Genomic DNA, 16,974 nt, shown 5'->3' with positions numbered 1-16,974 from the left:
TAGAACGCTTATTTCCTCATTTTAAGCTTCTCAGAACACTTTATTTCGCATAGGCATACATAGTAAACTTTAGGGTCACGCTGTGTACCCCCTAAGAGACCTATAATTATTTCCCGTGGTAGGGAACAATATTACCCTGTAATATAATACGTGGTCCAATTTAAAAATTATAGGTCAATATTAAGGTCCGATACCGTACCGTTAATTAACATAGAAAAATGTCTTTGAATTTTTAAAGCATTTTAGAACGCTTATTTCCTCATTTTAAGCTTCTCAGAACACTTTATTTCACATAGGCATACATAGTAAACTTTAGGGTCACGCTGTGTACCCCCTAAATGACCTATAATTATTTCCTGTGGTAGGGTACACTATAACCCTGTAATATAATAGGTGGTTAAATTTAAAAATTATAGGTCAATATTAAGGTCCGATTCCGTGCCGTTAGTTAACATAGAAAAGTGTCTTCGAATTTCCTTGTTTTAATGCACTATTTAAAATATACATAGTGTACCCCCTAATTGACCTATAATTATTTCCTGTGGGAGGGTACACTATTACCCTGTAATATAATACCTGGTCCAATATAAATATTATCGGTCAATATTAAGGTCTGATATTGCGCCTTGCGTTAGTTAACCATTGAAAGATGTCTTTGAATTTTTAAAGCATTTTAGAACGCTTATTTCTTCATTTCAAGCATCTCAGAACACTCTATTTCGCATAGGCATACATAGTAAAATTTAGGGTCACGCTGTGTACCCCCTAAATGACCTATAATTATTTCCTGTGGTAGGGTACACTATAACCCTGTAATATAATAGGTGGTTAAATTTAAAAATTATAGGTCAATATTAAGGTCCGATTCCGTGCCGTTAGTTAACATAGAAAAGTGTCTTCGAATTTCCTTGTTTTAATGCACTATTTAAAATATACATAGTGTACCCCCTAATTGACCTATAATTATTTCCTGTGGTAGGGTACACTATTACCCTGTAATATAATACCTGGTCCAATTTAAATATTATGGTTCCATATTAAGGTCTGATATCGCGCCTTGCGTTAGTTAACCATTGAAAGATGTCTTTGAATTTTTAAAGCATTTTAGAACGCTTATTTCCTCATTTTAAGCTTCTCAGAACACTTTATTTCGCATAGGCATACATAGTAAACTTTAGGGTCACGCTGTGTACCCCCTAAGAGACCTATAATTATTTCCCGTGGTAGGGAACAATATTACCCTGTAATATAATACGTGGTCCAATTTAAAAATTATAGGTCAATATTAAGGTCCGATACCGTACCGTTAATTAACATAGAAAAATGTCTTTGAATTTTTAAAGCATTTTAGAACGCTTATTTCCTCATTTTAAGCTTCTCAGAACACTTTATTTCACATAGGCATACATAGTAAACTTTAGGGTCACGCTGTGTACCCCCTAATTGACCTATAATTATTTCCTGTGGTAGGGTACACTATAACCCTGTAATATAATACGTGGTCCAATTTAAAAATTATAGGTCAATATTAAGGTCTGATATTGCGCCTTGCGTTAGTTAACCATTGAAAGATGTCTTTGAAATTTTAAAGCATTTTAGAACGCTTATTTCTTCATTTTAAGCTTCTCAAAACATTTTATTTCGCGTAGGCATACATAGTAAAATTTAGGGTGACGCTGTGTACCCCCTAAATGACCTATAATTATTTCCTGTGGTAGGGTACACTATTACCCTGTAATATAATACGTGGTCCAATTTAAAAATTATAGGTGAATATTAAGTTCCGATACCGTGCCGTTAGTTAACATAGAAAAATGTCTTTGAATTTTAAAAGCATTTTAGAACGCTTATTTCCTCATTTTAAGCTTCTCAGAACACTTTATTTCGCATAGGCATACATAGTAAACTTTAGGGTCACGCTGTGTACCCCCTAAATGACCTATAATTATTTCCTGTGGTAGGGTACACTATAACCCTGTAATATAATACGTGGTCCAATTTAAAAATTATAGGTCAATATTAAGGTCTGATATTGCGCCTTGCGTTAGTTAACCATTGAAAGATGTCTTTGAAATTTTAAAGCATTTTAGAACGCTTATTTCTTCATTTTAAGCTTCTCAAAACATTTTATTTCGCGTAGGCATACATAGTAAAATTTAGGGTGACGCTGTGTACCCCCTAAATGACCTATAATTATTTCCTGTGGTAGGGTACACTATTACCCTGTAATATAATACGTGGTCCAATTTAAAAATTATAGGTGAATATTAAGTTCCGATACCGTGCCGTTAGTTAACATAGAAAAATGTCTTTGAATTTTAAAAGCATTTTAGAACGCTTATTTCCTCATTTTAAGCTTCTCAGAACACTTTATTTCGCATAGGCATACATAGTAAACTTTAGGGTCACGCTGTGTACCCCCTAAATGACCTATAATTATTTCCTGTGGTAGGGTACACTATAACCCTGTAATATAATACGTGGTCCAATTTAAAAATTATAGGTCAATATTAAGGTCCGATACCGTGCCGTTAGTTAACATAGAAAAATGTCTTTGAATTTTTAAAGCAATTTTTGAACGCTTATTTCCTCATTTTAAGCTTCTCAGAGCACTTTATTTCGCATAGGCATATATAGTAAACTTTGGGGTCACTCTGTGTACCCCCTAATTGACCTATAATTATTTCCTGTGGTATGGTACACTATAACCCTGTAATATAATACGTGGTCCAATTTAAAAATTATAGGTCAATATTAAGGTCCGATACCGTTCCGTTAGTTAACATAGAAAAGTGTCTTCGTATTTCCTTGTTTTAATGCACTATTTAAAATATACATAGTGTACCCCCTAATTGACCTATAATTATTTCCTGTGGGAGGGTACACTATTACCCTGTAATATAATACCTGGTCCAATTTAAATATTATGGGTCAATATTAAGGTCTGATATTTCGCCTTGCGTTAGTTAACCATTGAAAGATGTCTTTGAATTTTTAAAGCATTTTAGAACGCTTATTTCCTCATTTTAAGCTTCTCAGAACACTTTATTTCGCATAGGCATACATAGTAAACTTTAGGGTCACGCTGTGTACCCCCTAATTGACCTATAATTATTTCATGTGGTAGGGTACACTATAACCCTGTAATATAATACGTGGTCCAATTTAAAAATTATAGGTCAATATTAAGGTCCGATACCGTGCCGTTAGTTAACATAGAAAAGTGTCTTCGAATTTCCTTGTTTTAATGCACTATTTAAAATATACATAGTGTACCCCCTAATTGACCTATAATTATTTCCTGTGGTAGGGTACACTATTACCCTGTAATATAATACCTGGTCCAATTTAAATATTATGGGTCAATATTAAGGTCTGATATTGCGCCTTGCGTTAGTTAACCATTGAAAGATGTCTTTGAATTTTTAAAGCATTTTAGAACGCTTATTTCTTCATTTTAAGCATCTCAGAACACTTTATTTCGCATACGCATACATAGTAAACTTTAGGGTCACGCTGTGTACCCCCTAATTGACCTATAATTATTTCCTGTGGTAGGGTACACTATAACCCTGTAATATAATACGTGGTCCAATTTAAAAATTATAGGTCAATATTAAGGTCCGATACCGTACCGTTAGTTAGCATAGAAAAATGTCTTTGAATTTTTAAAGCATTTTAGAACGCTTATTTCCTCATTTTAAGCTTCTCAGAACACTTTATTTCGCATAGGCATACATAGTAAACTTTAGGGTCACGCTGTGTACCCCCTAAATGACCTATAATTATTTCCCGTTTTAGGGAACAATATTACCTAGTAATATAATACCTGGTCCAATTTAAATATTATGGGTCAATATTAAGGTCTGATATCGCGCCTTGCGTTGGTTAACCATTGAAAGATGTCTTTGAATTTTTAAAGCATTTTAGAACGCTTATTTCTTCATTTTAAGCTTCTCAAAACACTCTATTTCGCATAGGCATACATAGTAAACTTTAGGGTCACGCTGTGTACCCCCTAAATGACCTATAATTATTTCCTGTGGTAGGGTACACTATAACCCTGTAATATAATACGTGGCCCAATTTAAAAATTATAGGTCAATATTAAGGTCCGATACCGTGCCGTTAGTTAACATAGAAAAATGTCTTTGAATTTTTAAAGCAATTTTTGAACGCTTATTTCCTCATTTTAAGCTTCTCAGAGCACTTTATTTCGCATAGGCATATATAGTAAACTTTGGGGTCACTCTGTGTACCCCCTAATTGACCTATAATTATTTCCTGTGGTATGGTACACTATAACCCTGTAATATAATACGTGGTCCAATTTAAAAATTATAGGTCAATATTAAGGTCCGATACCGTTCCGTTAGTTAACATAGAAAAGTGTCTTCGTATTTCCTTGTTTTAATGCACTATTTAAAATATACATAGTGTACCCCCTAATTGACCTATAATTATTTCCTGTGGTAGGGTACACTATTACCCTGTAATATAATACCTGGTCCAATTTAAATATTATGGTTCCATATTAAGGTCTGATATCGCGCCTTGCGTTAGTTAACCATTGAAAGATGTCTTTGAATTTTTAAAGCATTTTAGAACGCTTATTTCCTCATTTTAAGCTTCTCAGAACACTTTATTTCGCATAGGCATACATAGTAAACTTTAGGGTCACGCTGTGTACCCCCTAAGAGACCTATAATTATTTCCCGTGGTAGGGAACAATATTACCCTGTAATATAATACGTGGTCCAATTTAAAAATTATAGGTCAATATTAAGGTCCGATACCGTACCGTTAATTAACATAGAAAAATGTCTTTGAATTTTTAAAGCATTTTAGAACGCTTATTTCCTCATTTTAAGCTTCTCAGAACACTTTATTTCACATAGGCATACATAGTAAACTTTAGGGTCACGCTGTGTACCCCCTAAATGACCTATAATTATTTCCTGTGGTAGGGTACACTATAACCCTGTAATATAATAGGTGGTTAAATTTAAAAATTATAGGTCAATATTAAGGTCCGATTCCGTGCCGTTAGTTAACATAGAAAAGTGTCTTCGAATTTCCTTGTTTTAATGCACTATTTAAAATATACATAGTGTACCCCCTAATTGACCTATAATTATTTCCTGTGGGAGGGTACACTATTACCCTGTAATATAATACCTGGTCCAATATAAATATTATCGGTCAATATTAAGGTCTGATATTGCGCCTTGCGTTAGTTAACCATTGAAAGATGTCTTTGAATTTTTAAAGCATTTTAGAACGCTTATTTCTTCATTTCAAGCATCTCAGAACACTCTATTTCGCATAGGCATACATAGTAAAATTTAGGGTCACGCTGTGTACCCCCTAAATGACCTATAATTATTTCCTGTGGTAGGGTACACTATAACCCTGTAATATAATAGGTGGTTAAATTTAAAAATTATAGGTCAATATTAAGGTCCGATTCCGTGCCGTTAGTTAACATAGAAAAGTGTCTTCGAATTTCCTTGTTTTAATGCACTATTTAAAATATACATAGTGTACCCCCTAATTGACCTATAATTATTTCCTGTGGTAGGGTACACTATTACCCTGTAATATAATACCTGGTCCAATTTAAATATTATGGTTCCATATTAAGGTCTGATATCGCGCCTTGCGTTAGTTAACCATTGAAAGATGTCTTTGAATTTTTAAAGCATTTTAGAACGCTTATTTCCTCATTTTAAGCTTCTCAGAACACTTTATTTCGCATAGGCATACATAGTAAACTTTAGGGTCACGCTGTGTACCCCCTAAGAGACCTATAATTATTTCCCGTGGTAGGGAACAATATTACCCTGTAATATAATACGTGGTCCAATTTAAAAATTATAGGTCAATATTAAGGTCCGATACCGTACCGTTAATTAACATAGAAAAATGTCTTTGAATTTTTAAAGCATTTTAGAACGCTTATTTCCTCATTTTAAGCTTCTCAGAACACTTTATTTCACATAGGCATACATAGTAAACTTTAGGGTCACGCTGTGTACCCCCTAATTGACCTATAATTATTTCCTGTGGTAGGGTACACTATAACCCTGTAATATAATACGTGGTCCAATTTAAAAATTATAGGTCAATATTAAGGTCTGATATTGCGCCTTGCGTTAGTTAACCATTGAAAGATGTCTTTGAAATTTTAAAGCATTTTAGAACGCTTATTTCTTCATTTTAAGCTTCTCAAAACATTTTATTTCGCGTAGGCATACATAGTAAAATTTAGGGTGACGCTGTGTACCCCCTAAATGACCTATAATTATTTCCTGTGGTAGGGTACACTATTACCCTGTAATATAATACGTGGTCCAATTTAAAAATTATAGGTGAATATTAAGTTCCGATACCGTGCCGTTAGTTAACATAGAAAAATGTCTTTGAATTTTAAAAGCATTTTAGAACGCTTATTTCCTCATTTTAAGCTTCTCAGAACACTTTATTTCGCATAGGCATACATAGTAAACTTTAGGGTCACGCTGTGTACCCCCTAAATGACCTATAATTATTTCCTGTGGTAGGGTACACTATAACCCTGTAATATAATACGTGGTCCAATTTAAAAATTATAGGTCAATATTAAGGTCTGATATTGCGCCTTGCGTTAGTTAACCATTGAAAGATGTCTTTGAAATTTTAAAGCATTTTAGAACGCTTATTTCTTCATTTTAAGCTTCTCAAAACATTTTATTTCGCGTAGGCATACATAGTAAAATTTAGGGTGACGCTGTGTACCCCCTAAATGACCTATAATTATTTCCTGTGGTAGGGTACACTATTACCCTGTAATATAATACGTGGTCCAATTTAAAAATTATAGGTGAATATTAAGTTCCGATACCGTGCCGTTAGTTAACATAGAAAAATGTCTTTGAATTTTAAAAGCATTTTAGAACGCTTATTTCCTCATTTTAAGCTTCTCAGAACACTTTATTTCGCATAGGCATACATAGTAAACTTTAGGGTCACGCTGTGTACCCCCTAAATGACCTATAATTATTTCCTGTGGTAGGGTACACTATAACCCTGTAATATAATACGTGGTCCAATTTAAAAATTATAGGTCAATATTAAGGTCCGATACCGTGCCGTTAGTTAACATAGAAAAATGTCTTTGAATTTTTAAAGCAATTTTTGAACGCTTATTTCCTCATTTTAAGCTTCTCAGAGCACTTTATTTCGCATAGGCATATATAGTAAACTTTGGGGTCACTCTGTGTACCCCCTAATTGACCTATAATTATTTCCTGTGGTATGGTACACTATAACCCTGTAATATAATACGTGGTCCAATTTAAAAATTATAGGTCAATATTAAGGTCCGATACCGTTCCGTTAGTTAACATAGAAAAGTGTCTTCGTATTTCCTTGTTTTAATGCACTATTTAAAATATACATAGTGTACCCCCTAATTGACCTATAATTATTTCCTGTGGGAGGGTACACTATTACCCTGTAATATAATACCTGGTCCAATATAAATATTATCGGTCAATATTAAGGTCTGATATCGCGCCTTGCGTTAGTTAACCATTGAAAGATGTCTTTGAATTTTTAAAGCATTTTAGAACGCTTATTTCCTCATTTTAAGCTTCTCAGAACACTTTATTTCGCATAGGCATACATAGTAAACTTTAGGGTCACGCTGTGTACCCCCTAAGAGACCTATAATTATTTCCCGTGGTAGGGAACAATATTACCCTGTAATATAATACGTGGTCCAATTTAAAAATTATAGGTCAATATTAAGGTCCGATACCGTACCGTTAATTAACATAGAAAAATGTCTTTGAATTTTTAAAGCATTTTAGAACGCTTATTTCCTCATTTTAAGCTTCTCAGAACACTTTATTTCACATAGGCATACATAGTAAACTTTAGGGTCACGCTGTGTACCCCCTAATTGACCTATAATTATTTCCTGTGGTAGGGTACACTATAACCCTGTAATATAATACGTGGTCCAATTTAAAAATTATAGGTCAATATTAAGGTCTGATATTGCGCCTTGCGTTAGTTAACCATTGAAAGATGTCTTTGAAATTTTAAAGCATTTTAGAACGCTTATTTCTTCATTTTAAGCTTCTCAAAACATTTTATTTCGCGTAGGCATACATAGTAAAATTTAGGGTGACGCTGTGTACCCCCTAAATGACCTATAATTATTTCCTGTGGTAGGGTACACTATTACCCTGTAATATAATACGTGGTCCAATTTAAAAATTATAGGTGAATATTAAGTTCCGATACCGTGCCGTTAGTTAACATAGAAAAATGTCTTTGAATTTTAAAAGCATTTTAGAACGCTTATTTCCTCATTTTAAGCTTCTCAGAACACTTTATTTCGCATAGGCATACATAGTAAACTTTAGGGTCACGCTGTGTACCCCCTAAATGACCTATAATTATTTCCTGTGGTAGGGTACACTATAACCCTGTAATATAATACGTGGTCCAATTTAAAAATTATAGGTCAATATTAAGGTCCGATACCGTGCCGTTAGTTAACATAGGAAAATGTCTTTGAATTTTTAAAGCAATTTTTGAACGCTTATTTCCTCCTTTTAAGCTTCTCAGAGCACTTTATTTCGCATAGGCATATATAGTAAACTTTGGGGTCACTCTGTGTACCCCCTAATTGACCTATAATTATTTCCTGTGGTATGGTACACTATAACCCTGTAATATAATACGTGGTCCAATTTAAAAATTATAGGTCAATATTAAGGTCCGATACCGTTCCGTTAGTTAACATAGAAAAGTGTCTTCGTATTTCCTTGTTTTAATGCACTATTTAAAATATACATAGTGTACCCCCTAATTGACCTATAATTATTTCCTGTGGGAGGGTACACTATTACCCTGTAATATAATACCTGGTCCAATATAAATATTATCGGTCAATATTAAGGTCTGATATTGCGCCTTGCGTTAGTTAACCATTGAAAGATGTCTTTGAATTTTTAAAGCATTTTAGAACGCTTATTTCTTCATTTCAAGCATCTCAGAACACTCTATTTCTTATAGGCATACATAGTAAACTTTAGGGTCACGCTGTGTACCACCTAATTGACCTATAATTATTTCCTGTGGTAAGGTACACTATTACCCTGTAATATAATACGTGGTACAATTTAAAAATTATAGGTCAATATTAAGGTCCGATACCGTGCCGTTAGTTAACATAGAAAAGTGTCTATGTATTTCCTTGTTTTAATGCACTATTTAAAATATACATAGTGTACCCCCTAAATGACCTATAATTATTTCCTGTGGTAGGGTACACTATTACCCTGTAATATAATAGGTGGTCCAATTTAAAATTTATAGGTCAATATTAAGGTCCGATACCGTGCCGTTAGTTAACATAGAAAAATGTCTTTGAATTTTTAAAGCATTTTAGAACGCTTATTTCTTCATTTTAAGCTTCTCAGAACACTCTATTTCTTATAGGCATACATAGTAAACTTTAGGGTCACGCTGTGTACCACCTAATTGACCTATAATTATTTCCTGTGGTAAGGTACACTATTACCCTGTAATATAATACGTGGTACAATTTAAAAATTATAGGTCAATATTAAGGTCCTATACCGTGCCGTTAGTTAACATAGAAAAGTGTCTTTGTATTTCCTTGTTTTAATGCACTATTTAAAATATACATAGTGTACCCCCTAATTGACCTATAATTATTTCCTGTGGTAGGGTACACTATTACCCTGTAGTATAATACTTGATCCAATTTAAATATTATGGGTCAATATTAAGGTCTGATGTTGCGCTTTGCGTTAGTTAACCATTGAAAGATGTCTTTGAATTTTTAAAGCATTTTAGAACGCTTATTTCTTCATTTTAAGCATCTCAGAACACTCTATTTCGCATAGGCATACATAGTAAGATTTAGGGTCACGCTGTGTACCCCCTAAATGACCTATAATTATTTCCTGTGGTAGGGTACACTATTACCCTGTAATATAATACGTGGTCCAATTTAAAAATTATAGGTCAATATTAAGGTCCGATACCGTGCCGTTAGTTAACATAGAAAAATGTCTTTGAATTTTTAAAGCATTTTTGAACGCTTATTTCCTCATTTTAAGCTTCTCAGAACACTTTATTTCGCATAGGCATACATAGTAAATTTTAGGGTCACTCTGTGTACCCCCTAATTGACCTATAATTATTTCCTGTGGTAGGGTACACTATAACCCTGTAATATAATACGTGGTCCAATTTAAAAATTATAGGTCAATATTAAGGTCCGATACCGTGCCGTTAGTTAACATAGAAAAGTGTCTTCGTATTTTCTTGTTTTAATGCCTTATTTAAAACATACATAGTGTACCCCCTAATTGACCTTTAATTATTTCCTGTTGTAGGGTACACTATTACCCTGTAATATAATACCTGGTCCAATTGAAATATTATGGTTCCATATTAAGGTCTGATATCGCGCCTTGCGTTAGTTAACCATTGAAAGATGTCTTTGAATTTTTAAAGCATTTTAGAAAGCTTATTTCTTCATTTTAAGCTTCTCAGAACACTCTATTTCGCAAAGGCATACATAGTAAATTTTAGGGTCATGCTGTGTACCACCTAATTGACCTATAATTATTTCCTGTGGTAAGGTACACTATTACCCTGTAATATAATACGTGGTACAATTTAAAAATTATAGGTCAATATTAAGGTCCGATACCGTGCCGTTAGTTAACATAGAAAAGTGTCTTCGTATTTCCTTGTTTTAATGCACTATTTAAAATATACATAGTGTACCCCCTAATTGACCTATAATTATTTCCTGTGGTAGGGTACACTATTACCCTGTAACATAATACCTGGTCCAATTTAAATATTATGGGTCAATATTAAGGTCTGATATTGCGCCTTGCGCTAGTTAACCATTGAAAGATGTCTTTGAATTTTTTAAGCATTTTAGAACGCTTATTTCCTCATTTTAAGCTTCTCAGAACACTTTATTTCGCATAGGCATACATAGTAAACTTTAGGGTCACGCTGTGTACCCCCTAATTGACCTATAATTATTTCCTTTGGTAGGGTACACTATTACCCTGCAATATAATACATGGTCCAATTTAAATATTATGGGTCAATATTAAGGTCCGATACCGTGCCGTTAGTTAACATAGAAAAGTGTCTTCGTATTTCCTTGTTTTAATGCACTATTTAAAATATACATAGTGTACCCCCTAATTGACCTATAATTATTTCCTGTGGTAGGGTACACTATTACCCTGTAATATAATACCTGGTCCAATTTAAATATTATGGGTCAATATTAAGGTCTGATATTGCGCCTTGCGTTAGTTAACCATTGAAAGATGTCTTCGAATTTTTAAAGCATTTTAGAACGCTTATTTCTTCATTTTAAGCATCTCAGAACACTCTATTTCGCATAGGCATACATAGTAAAATTTAGGGTCACGCTGTGTACCCCCTAAATGACCTATAATTATTTCCTGTGGTAGGGTACACTATAACCCTGTAATATAATACGTGGTCCAATTTAAAAATTATAGGTCAATATTAAGGTCCGATACCGTGCCGTTAGTTAACATAGAAAAGTGTCTTCGAATTTCCTTGTTTTAATGCACTATTTAAAATATACATAGTGTACCCCCTAATTGACCTATAATTATTTCCTGTGGTAGGGTACACTATTACCCTGTAATATAATACCTGGTCCAATTTAAATATTATGGGTCAATATTAAGGTCTGATATTGCGCCTTGCGCTAGTTAACCATTGAAAGATGTCTTTGAATTTTAAAAGCATTTTAGAACGCATATTTCTTCATTTTAAGCTTCTCAGAACACTTTATTTCGCATAGGCATACATAGTAAACTTTAGGGTCACGCTGTGTACCCCCTAAGTGACCTATAATTATTTCCCGTGGTAGGTAACAATATTACCCTGTAATATAATACGTGGTCCAATTTAAAAATTATAGGTAAATATTAAAGTCCGATACCGTACCGTTAGTTAACATAGAACAATGTCTTTGAATTTTTAAAGCATTTTAGAACGCTTATTTCCTCATTTTAAGCTTCTCAGAACTTTTTATTCCGCATAGGCATACATAGTAAACTTTAGTGTCACGCTGTGTACCCCCTAATTGACCTATAATTATTTCCTGTGGTAGGGTACACTATAACCCTGTAATATAATACATGGTCCAATTTAAAAATTATAGGTCAATATTAAGGTCTGATATTGCGCCTTGCGTTAGTTAACCATTAAAAGATGTCTTTGAATTTTTAAAGCATTTTAGAACGCTTATTTCTTCATTTTAAGCATCTCAGAACACTCTGTTTCGCATAGGCATACATAGTAAATTTTAGGGTCACGCTGTGTACCCCCTAATTGACCTATAATTATTTCCTGTGGTAGGGTACACTATTACCCTGTAATATAATACGTGGTACAATTTAAAAATTATAGGTCAATATTAAGGTCCGATACCGTGCCGTTAGTTAACATAGAAAAATGTCTTAGAATTTTTAAAGCATTTTAGAACGCTTATTTCCTCATTTTAAGCTTCTCAGAACACTTTATTTCGCATAGGCATACATAGTAACCTTTAGGGTCACGCTGTGTACCCCCTAATTGACCTATAATTATTTTCCGTGGTAGGGTACACTATCACCCTGTAATATAATACGTGGCCCAATTTAAAAATTTTAGGTCAATATTAAGGTCCGATACCGTGCCGTTAGTTAACATAGAAAAGTGTCTTCGAATTTCCTTGTTTTAATGCACTATTTAAAATATACATAGTGTACCCCCTAATTGACCTATAATTATTTCCTGTTGTAGGATACACTATTACCCTGTAATATTATACCTGGTCCAATTTAAATATTATGGTTCCATATTAAGGTCTGATATCGCGCCTTGCGTTAGTTAACATAGAAAAATGTTTTTGAATTTTTAAAGCATTTTAGAACGCTTATTTCCTCATTTTAAGCTTCTCAGAACACTTTATTTCGCATAGGCATACATAGTAACCTTTAGGGTCACGCTGTGTACCCCCTAATTGACCTATAATTATTTTCCGTGGTAGGGAACACTATCACCCTGTAATATAATACGTGGCCCAATTTAAAAATTTTAGGTCAATATTAAGGTCCGATACCGTGCCGTTAGTTAACTTAGTTAACATAGAAAAGAGTCTTCGAATTTCCTTATTTTAATGCACTATTTAAAATATACATAGTGTACCCCCTAATTGACCTATAATTATTTCCTGTTGTAGGGTACACTATTACCCTGTAATATAATACCTGGTCCAATTTAAATATTATGGTTCCATATTAAGGTCTGATATCGCGCCTTGCGTAAGTTAACCATTGAAAGATGTCTTTGAATTTTTAAAGCATTTTAGAACGTTTATTTCCTCATTTTAAGCTTTTCAGAACACTTTATTTCGCATAGGCATACATAGTAAACTTTAGGGTCACTCTGTGTACCCCCTAATTGACCTATAATTATTTCCTGTGGTAGGGTACACTATAACCCTGTAATATAATAGGTGGTCCAATTTAAAAATTATAGGTCAATATTAAGGTCCGATACCGTGCCGTTAGTTAACATAGAAAAGTGTCTTCGTATTTCGTTGTTTTAATGCACTATTTAAAATATACATAGTGTACCCCCTAATTGACCTATAATTATTTCCTGTGGTAGGGTACACTATTACCCTGTAATATAATAGGTGGTCCAATTTAAAAATTATAGGTCAATATTAAGGTCCGATACCGTGCCGTTAGTTAACATAGAAAAATGTCTTTGAATTTTTAAAGCATTTTAGAACGCTTATTTCCTCATTTTAAGCTTCTCAGAGCACTTTATTTCGCATAGGCATACATAGTAAACTTTGGGGTCACTTTGTGTACCCCCTAATTGACCTATAATTATTTCCTGTGGTAGGGTACACTATTACCCTGTAATATAATACGTGGTCCAATTTAAAAATTATAGGTCAATATTAAGGTCCGGTACCGTGCCGTTAGTTAACATAGAAAAATGTCTTTGACTTTTTAAAGTATTTTAGTACGCTTATTTCCTCATTTTAAGCTTCTCAGAACACTTTATTTCGCATAGGCATACATAGTAAACTTTAGGGTCACGCTGTGTACCCCCTAATTGACCTATAATTATTTCCTGTGGTAGGGTACACTATAACCCTGTAATATAATACGTGGTCCAATTTAAAAATTATAGGTCAATATTAAGGTCCGATACCGTGCCGTTAGTTAACATAGAAAAGTGTCTTCGAATTTCCTTGTTTTAATGCACTATTTAAAATATACATAGTGTACCCCCTAATTGACCTATAATTATTTCCTGTGGTAGGGTACACTATTACCCTGTAATATAATACCTGGTCTTATTTAAATATTATGGGTCAATATTAAGGTCTGATATTGCGCCTTGCGTTAGTTAACCATTGAAAGATGTCTTTGAATTTTTAAAGCATTTTAGAACGCTTATTTCTTCATTTTAAGCTTCTCAGAACACTTTATTTCGCATACGCATACATAGTAAACTTTAGGGTCACGCTGTGTACCCCCTAATTGACCTATAATTATTTTACGTGGTAGGGTACACTATAACCCTGTAATATAATAGGTGGTTCAATTTAAAAATTTTAGGTCAATATTAAGGTCCGATACCGTGCCGTTAGTTAACATAGAAAAGTGTCTTCGAATTTCCTTGTTTTAATGCACTATTTAAAATATACATAGTGTAGCCCCTAATTGACCTATAATTATTTCCTGTGGTAGGGTACACTATTACCCTGTAATATAATACCTGGTCCAATTTAAATATTATGATTCAATATTAAGGTCTGATATTGCGCCTTGCGCTAGTTAACCATTGAAAGATGTCTTTGAATTTTAAAAGCATTTTAGAACGCATATTTCTTCATTTTAAGCTTCTCAGAACTCTTTATTTCGCATAGGCATACATAGTAAACTTAAGTGTCACGCTGTGTACCCCCTAATTGACCTATGATTATTTCCTGTGGAAGGGTACACTATAACCCTGTAATATAATACGTGGTCCAATTTAAAAATTATAGGTCAATATTAAGGTCTGATATTGCGCCTTGCGTTAGCTAACCATTGAAAGATGTCTTTGAATTTTTAAAGCATTTTAGAACGCTTATTTCTTCATTTTAAGCTTCTCAGAACACTCTATTTCGCATAGGCATACATAGTAACCTTTAGGGTCACGCTGTGTACCCCCTAATTGACCTATAATTATTTTCCGTGGTAGGGTACACTATCACCCTGTAATATAATACGTGGCCCAATTTAAAAATTTTAGGTCAATATTAAGGTCCGATACCGTGCCGTTAGTTAAAATAGAAAAGAGTCTTCGAATTTCCTTGTTTTAATGCACTATTTAAAATATACATAGTGTACCCCCTAATTGACCTATAATTATTTCCTGTTGTAGGGTACACTATTACCCTGTAATATAATACCTGGTCCAATTTAAATATTATGGTTCCATATTAAGGTCTGATATCGCGCCTTGCGTTAGTTAACATAGAAAAATGTTTTTGAATTTTTAAAGCATTTTAGAACGCTTATTTCCTCATTTTAAGCTTCTCAGAACACTTTATTTCGCATAGGCATACATAGTAACCTTTAGGGTCACGCTGTGTACCCCCTAATTGACCTATAATTATTTTCCGTGGTAGGGTACACTATTACCCTGTAATATAATACGTGGCCCAATTTAAAAATTTTAGGTCAATATTAAGGTCCGATACCGTGCCGTTAGTTAACATAGAAAAGATTCTTCGAATTTCCTTGTTTTAATGCACTATTTAAAATATACATAGTGTACCCCTTAATTGACCTTTAATTATTTCCTGTTGTAGGGTACACTATTACCCTGTAATATAATACCTGGTTCTATTTAAATATTATGGTTCCATATTAAGGTCTGATATCGCGCCTTGCGTTAGTTAACCATTGAAAGATGTGTTTGAATTTTTAAAGCATTTTAGAACGCTTATTTCCTCATTTTAAGCTTTTCAGAACACTTTATTTCGCATAGGCATACATAGTAAACTTTAGGGTCACTCTGTGTACCCCCTAATTGACCTATAATTATTTCCTGTGGTAGGGTACACTATAACCCTGTAATATAATAGGTGGTCCAATTTAAAAATTATAGGTCAATATTAAGGTCCGATACCGTGCCGTTAGTTAACATAGAAAAGTGTCTTCGTATTTCCTTGTTTTAATGCACTATTTAAAATATACATAGTGTACCCCCTAATTGACCTACATATATTTCCTGTGGTAGGGTACACTATTACCCTGTAATATAATACCTGGTCCAATTTAAATATTATAGGTCAATATTAAGGTCCGATACCGTGCCGTTAGTTAACATAGAAAAAGGTCTTTGAATTTTTAAAGCATTTTAGAACGCTTATTTCCTCATTTTAAGCTTCTCAGAACACTTTATTTCGCATAGGCATACATAGTAAACTTTAGGGTCACTCTGTGTACCCCCTAATTGACCTATAATTATTTCCTGTGGTAGGGTACACTATAACCCTGTAATATAATACGTGGTCCAATTTAAAAATTATAGGTCAATATTAAGGTCCGATACCGTGCCGTTAGTTAACATAGAAAAGTGTCTTCGTATTTCCTTGTTTTAATGCACTATTTAAAATATACATAGTGTACCCCCTAATTGACCTATATATATTTCCTGTGGTAGGGTACACTATTACCCTGTAATATAATACCTGGTCCAATTTAAATATTATGGGTCAATATTAAGGTCTGATATCGCGCCTTGCGTTAGTTAACCATTGAAAGATGTCTTTGAATTTTTAAAGCATTTTAGAACGCTTATTTCTTCATTTTAAGCTTCTCA

Source organism: Parasteatoda tepidariorum, unplaced genomic scaffold (assembly GCF_982258835.1).
Source record: "Parasteatoda tepidariorum strain Cologne lab strain unplaced genomic scaffold, Ptep-v5.0 scaffold_15, whole genome shotgun sequence".
Classification (NCBI taxonomy): domain Eukaryota; kingdom Metazoa; phylum Arthropoda; class Arachnida; order Araneae; family Theridiidae; genus Parasteatoda; species Parasteatoda tepidariorum.
Note: the sequence above shows the minus strand (reverse complement) of the source record.